At 38.5% G+C, this 6,473-nt stretch overlaps 1 long non-coding RNA gene and 1 pseudogene across 2 annotated transcripts in view; one reads left to right on the plus strand and one right to left on the minus strand.

The window, feature by feature from the left end:
• Positions 1 to 6,473, minus strand: part of LOC108541960 (ras suppressor protein 1-like) — a 167,504-nt pseudogene that overhangs the window by 75,143 nt on the left and 85,888 nt on the right.
• Positions 429 to 6,473, plus strand: part of LOC108541962 (uncharacterized) — a 17,364-nt gene continuing 11,319 nt past the window's right edge. The window contains exons 1-3 of one of the 2 annotated variants that reach the window (XR_001889130.1): positions 429 to 470; positions 2,097 to 2,278; positions 3,493 to 3,822. This is a non-coding gene — a long non-coding RNA (uncharacterized LOC108541962). Of the gene's footprint in view, positions 471 to 2,096; positions 2,279 to 3,492; positions 3,823 to 6,473 lie in introns of those variants that run through there. The other variant, XR_001889131.1, reaches the window with a different exon arrangement.

Here is a 6,473-nt window from a genome sequence, read left to right on the forward strand (position 1 = left end):
GTCTCCGGGGGTGCAGAGGGACTCCTGGTGGGAGAGCACTGCTACCTGACCTCTATGTCGCCAACCTCCAGTGGTTTCACGTAAAGGGGAGGGTCCACCACAAAAGTTTGAGAACCAATAGTTTAGAAATATTCAGAGTCAACCACCTACAATTTGCTACTCAATCAATTTTCTTTTTTCTTTCTTTTTTTTTTTTTGTTGTTGTTTCAGGAGATGGGTCTCATTCTGTCACCCAGGCTGGAGTGCAGTAGTGCTAACACAGCTCACTGCAGCCTTGAACTCTTGTGCTCAGGATCCTCTCCCATCAGCCTCCTGAGTAGCTGGGCCTGCAGCTATACACCACTGTGCCTGGTTAATTTTTTTTTTTTGGTAGACATGAATGAGGTCTCACTTTGGTGCCTAGCCTGGTCTCAAACTTCAGACTTCAAGCGATCCTTCCACCTCTGCCTCCCAAAATTCAAGGATTACAGGTACGTATGAACCACCATGCCTAACACTTGCTCAATTTTCTGAAATAAGACTGTGGGATGATAGCAGGAAGGTAAAGGTAGAAAAACAGGAGTGAGTTCTAGTATGACTATGCATGCCTACTGATTCTTTTATAGCAAGAACTTTCAGTGGATACATTCCTTACAAACAAAGGCAACTGAACAATATTGTACAGGAACTGCATGAACATGGCCAGTGTCATCCTTTCAAACACGTAGAATGCTTCCCTAATTTCTTCTTTACTCTCTTTCTCTGTGTCTTGCATTTTTTTGCCATCATTGTCATAAACCACAGAAGGGTAATTGTTCTATTTTATCACCATTTGCTTCATTAATCTGTACTTTGCTTGTATGGAATTTTGCCCAACACACCTCATTACAATTACAGTTTCTAACCTTTTTTTTTCTTTTTTTTTTTTTTGAGATGGAGTTTCACTCTTGTTGCCCAGGCTGGAGTGCGATGGTGCAATCTTGGCTCACTGCAACCTCCGCCTCCCAGGTTCAAGCGATTCTCCTGCCTCACCTTCCTGAGTAGCTGGGATTACAGGCATGCGCCACCATGCTTGGCTAATTTTGTATTTTTAGTAGAGACAGGGGTTTCTCCATATTGGCGCGGCTGGTCTCAAACTCCTGACCACAGATTATCCACCAGTCTTGGCCTCCCAAAGTGCTGGGATTACAGGCATGAGCCACTGTGCCCGGCCAAAACTTTTTTGTTTATGAGACAAGGTCTCACTGTGTTTTCCAGGCTGGAGTGCAGTGGTGCTATCACAGCTCACTGCAGCCACGAACTCCCAGGCTCAAGCAATTCCTTCACCTCAGTCTCCCAAGTAGCTGGAAGTACAGGTGCTTGCCACTATGCCCAACTAATTTTTTTTTTTACTTTCCTACATGTGAGTTCCAGAGGGCTTACTGGAAAATGTGAGTATATGTGGATTTTTGTATACACAGAGATGGTAGGGAGTGGGGGCTGGAAACAGTCTTCTTTGTATACTGAGGGACAACTGTATGTTTATATTAATACAGTTATATGGTAGGACACATACTGTTCTATAGACTTGACTGATATTATTAATGATAAATAATTTTAAATTGAGTGGAATGATTATAATAACAGTATTAATAATAATGTAGCAGCTGGCTGGGTGTAGTGGCTCAAAACATAATCCCAGAACTTTGAGAGGCCAAGGCAGGAGGATTGCTTGAGGACAAGAGTTGGAGAGCAGCCTGGGCAACACAGTGAGACCCTGTCTCTACAAAAAAAAAAAAAAAAAAAAAAAAAAAAATACAAGAACTCGCCTAGAGTAGTTGCATCTGCCTGTAGTTTCAGCTACTTGGGAGGTTGAGGGGAGAGGATCACCTGAGCCCAGGAAGGCAAAGACTGCAGTGACTCATAATCAGGCCACTGCACTCCAGCCTGGGCAACAGAGTGAGACCTTGTCTCAAAAAAAACAAAAAAAAAAAAAAAATTTAACTTACTTCTTACGAGGAGCCTGTAAATACTAGGGATTATTTAGTTCCCCATAACTCTTCCTTATTTCACTTAACCACTCTATCTTAAATTGCTCCCAGATTTCACTGTGCTTATGCATATGACTTTTTGTTTAGGTTGAATTTTCTCCAAAGATATCTCCAGAAATGAGATGACTGTGAGTCAGCAGGGTATGAACATTCTTACTACTTTGATGTAAATTGCCAAGCTTTTGGGCATCTCACAGTTATAATCCCAGCACTTTGGGAGGCCAAGATGGGAGGACTGCTTGAGACCGGGAGTTGGAGAAGGCAGTATGGTGAGATAGTTCTCTGTTATTTAAAAAAAAAAAAATTGCCAAGCTTTAGCCTAGAAGGCTTATATAAAATTCAAATGCCAGTAATAGTATAATAAAGTGCCCATTTCATTGCACCTTTTCCAACACAGGGTATTAAATTTAACCAGCTAGTTTTTGTTTATTTTTAGTAGATAAAAGACCTCACATTACTTTATTTTTATTTATCTGTCACATTTCAGCAACTTTCCTTATGTTAGCTTATTAGCTCTATTTTTTGTCTGTTTATGGTTTTTGTTTTGTTTTTTGAGGCAGGGTCTCACCCTGTCACTTGGGCTGGAGTATCGTGGCACGATTATGACCCACTGCAGCCTTGACCTCCCAGGCTTAAGTAACCCTCCCACTTAAGCTTCTCAAGTAGCTGAGACCACAGACGTTTGCCACCATGCCCAGCTATTTTTTGTTGTTGTTGTGGAGATGTTTATGTTATATTGTCATATTTCCCAGAATGGTGTCAAACTCCTGGCCTCAAGTGATCTTTCTGCCTCAGTTTCCCAATGTGCTGGGATTATAGGCAGCCATGAGCAACCTGTGCCCAGTCCCTATTTTCATTTTTTAGTAACAATTTTATTGCAGTATAATTCACATACCATACAATTTATCTATCAAAATAGACAATTCAGGCAGGACACAGTGGCTACCGCCTGTAATGCTAGTACTTTGGGAGGCTGATTGCTTGAGCTCAGGAGTTGGAGACTAGTCTGGACAAAATGGCAAAACCCCATCTTTAGAAACATACAAAAATTAGCCAGGTATGGGGGCTCATGTCTGTAGTCCCAGCTATTTGGGGTCCTGAAGCCAGAGGATTGCCTGAGCCTAGGATGCATAGATTGCAGTGAGCTGAGATGGCGCCACTGCACTTCAACCTAGGTAACAGAAGAAGACCTTGTCTCAAAAGACAGAGAGAGAAAGAGAGAGAGAGAGAGAGAGAGAAATCCAGTGGTTTTTGGAATACTTACAGAGCTACGCATCCATCACTACAATCACATTTAGAACGTTTCATTACGCTGTAGAGAAATCCTCAGCTCTTAGCCACTACCTTCTACTTTCCCCACGTCCCTGTGTCTTCATAGGCAATTACTGATTTATTTTCTGTCACTGTAGATTTGCCTAATCTAGATCTTTTAAAAATGTGATGCTTTGTGACTGGCTTTTTTTTCTTTTTTTTTTTCTCCTAGGGTAATATTTTCAAAGTTTCTTCTTGTCAGCCTGTATCAGTATGTGTTTCCTTTTATAGCTGAATAATAGTCTATGTTTATCCATTCATCAGTTCAGAGGCATTTGAATTGTTTCTACTTATTGGTCATCATGAATAATGCTGCTATCAAAATTCATGCACAAGTTTTTGTGTGAACATATACTTTTGTTTCTCTTAGATTTATATCCAGGAGTGAAATTGTTGCATTATGTGATTACTGTACATTTGTTTTTCCAAACTGGTTACACCAGTCAGGTGTGGTGGCTCATGCCTGTAATCTCAGTTATTCAGGACTCTGAGGTGGGAGGATTATTTTAGTCCAGGAGTTCAGGACCAGCCTGGGCAACAGAGAGAGAGACTATCTTGATTTTTTTATAAATCAAATGACAAGAAAAGAAACACCCAAAATGATTACACCATTTTATGTTCCCACCAGTAATTTATGGGGGTTCCAATTCTTCCACATTTCACCAACTTTTTTTTTTGAGACAGAATCTTGCTGTCATCCAGGCTGAAGTGCGTCAGCATGAACATGTGTCAGTACAGCCCTGACATCCCAGGCACAAGTGACCCTCTCACCTCAGCCTCCCGAGTAGCTGGGAGTTATAGGAGCACGCCATCATGCCTGGCTAATTTTTGCATTTTTTTTTTGGTAGAGATGAGGTTTTGCCATGTAGGCCTGGATGGTGTCAAACTCCTGAACTCAAGTGACCTGCTTTGGCCTTTCAAAGGTCTGGGATTACAGGTGTGGGCCAACCATGCCTGACTGGTATAACTGCTTTGGAAAACAGCCGCCATGCCTGGCCTTCACCAACATTTGTTATATCTTTTTTTTTTTTTTTTTTTTTTTTTTTTTTTTTTTTTTTTTTTTTTTTTTTTTTAAAATTTTTTTTTTTTTTTTTTTTTACTTTCTATTGTTTCATTAAAAGTTATTTTATCTGTCTCTTTGATTATAATAAACAACAAATAAATTTGCAGTAGAGTTGTGTTCCCCTGAAAGTATTTGTTGTTTAACTGAAATACAGGTTTTTTAACCTAGATATTTTGGTTTTATTTTCATTTTATTTTAATTCTTTTAAAATTATTTGTTCATTTATTTTATTTTAATAGGTTTTTGGGAAACATGTAGTGTTTGATTCCATCAATCAGTTATTTAGTGTTGATTTCTAAGATTTCCTAGCACCCATCAACCACGCAGTGTACATTGTACCCAGTGTGTAGTCTTTCATTCTTCACCCCCTCCCACCCTTTCCCCAGAGTTCCCAGAGTCCACTGGGTTATTCTTATGCCTCTGCATCTTCATAGCTTAGCGTCTACTTATGAGTGTGAACATACAGTGTTTGATTTTCCATTCTTGAGTTAATTCACTTGTTACTTCACTTAGAATAATAGTCTTCAGTTTCATCCAGGTTACTGAAAATGCCATTATTTCATTCCTTTTTATGGCTCAGTAGTATTCCATCACATATATGTGAGATATATATATATATATGTATGTATGTATGTGTGTATATATATGTATATAATTACAGTTTCTTTACTTGTTGATTGATGGGCGTTTGGCCTGGTTCCATGTTTTTGCAATTGCAAATGGTGCTGCTATAAATATACGTGTGCAAGTATCTTTTTTTTTTTTTTTTTAATAATAATTTACTTTCATCTGGGTAGATACCCACTAGTGAGATTGCTGGATCAAATGGTAGTTCTACTTTTAGTTCTTTAAGGAATCTCCACACTGTTTTCCATAGTGGTTTTAATAGTTTACATCTTCACCAGCAGTGTAAAACTGTTCTTTTTTTCATCATATCAATGCCAAATCTTGATTTTTTGATTATGGTCATTCTTGCAGGAGTAGGTGGTATTGCATTGTGGTTTTGATTTTAATTTTCCTTGATCATTAGTGATGTTAAGCATTTTTTTCATATGTTTGTTGGCCATTTGTATATCTTCTTTTGAGAATTGTCTATTCATCTCTTTAATCCACTTTTTGATGGGTTGGTTTGTTTGTTTTCTTGATGATTTCTTTGACTTCCTTGTAGATTCCAGATATTAGTCCTGTGTCAGATACATAGATTGTGAAGGCTTTCTCCCAGTCTGGGTTGTCTGTTTACTCTGCTGATTATTTATTTTGCTGTGCAGAAGCTTTTGAGTGTAATTATTTCAATTTTTGTCTACATTATTATATAATCACGATTATTTTGCTTATTCAGCTGGTGATAAATATTTGGGTGGTTTACATTTCTTGGCAATCATAAAGAAAGCTGCTATGAATATTTGGGGGCAAGTCTTTATCAGGACATATGTTTTCTTTTCTTCTGGGTAATGCCTCTAATTGGTAGGGCTGGATCCTCTAGTAGTTTTAGGTTTAACTTTTTGAGAAACCAACAAACCAGTTTTCAAAGCAATCCTTCCATTTTACATTACTGCCAGCAGGGGGTGAAAGTTCTAGTTATTCTACATCATCAACATTTGGTAGAGAGGGTGGTCTGTCTTTCAGTGTTTTGTAGTTTCTTTCTTTCTTTCTTTCTTTCTTTCTTTCTTTCTTTCTTTCTTTCTTTCTTTCTTTCTTTCTTTCTTTCTTTGAGTTTTAAAATTGGGGTAGAATTCACATAACATGAAATTTACCATTTTATTTATTTATTTATTTTTTAAATTTTTTAATTTTTTTTTTTATTATACTTTAAGTTCTAGGGTACATGTGCATAACGTGCAGGTTCGTTACATATGTATATTTGTGCCATGTTGGTGTGCTGCACCCATCAACTCGTCAGCACCCATCAATTCATCATTTATATCATGTATAACTCCCCAATGCAATCGCTCCCCCCTCCCCCCTCCCCATGATAGGCCCCAGTGCGTGATGTTCCCCTTCCCGAGTCCAAGTGATCTCATTGTTCAGTTCCCACCTATGAATGAGAACATGCGGTGTTTGGTTTTCTGTTCTTGTGATAGTTTGCTAAG

The sequence above is a fragment of the Rhinopithecus bieti genome, unplaced genomic scaffold (assembly GCF_001698545.2).
Source record: "Rhinopithecus bieti isolate Rb0 unplaced genomic scaffold, ASM169854v2 scaffold_20310, whole genome shotgun sequence".
NCBI classification, from domain to species: domain Eukaryota; kingdom Metazoa; phylum Chordata; class Mammalia; order Primates; family Cercopithecidae; genus Rhinopithecus; species Rhinopithecus bieti.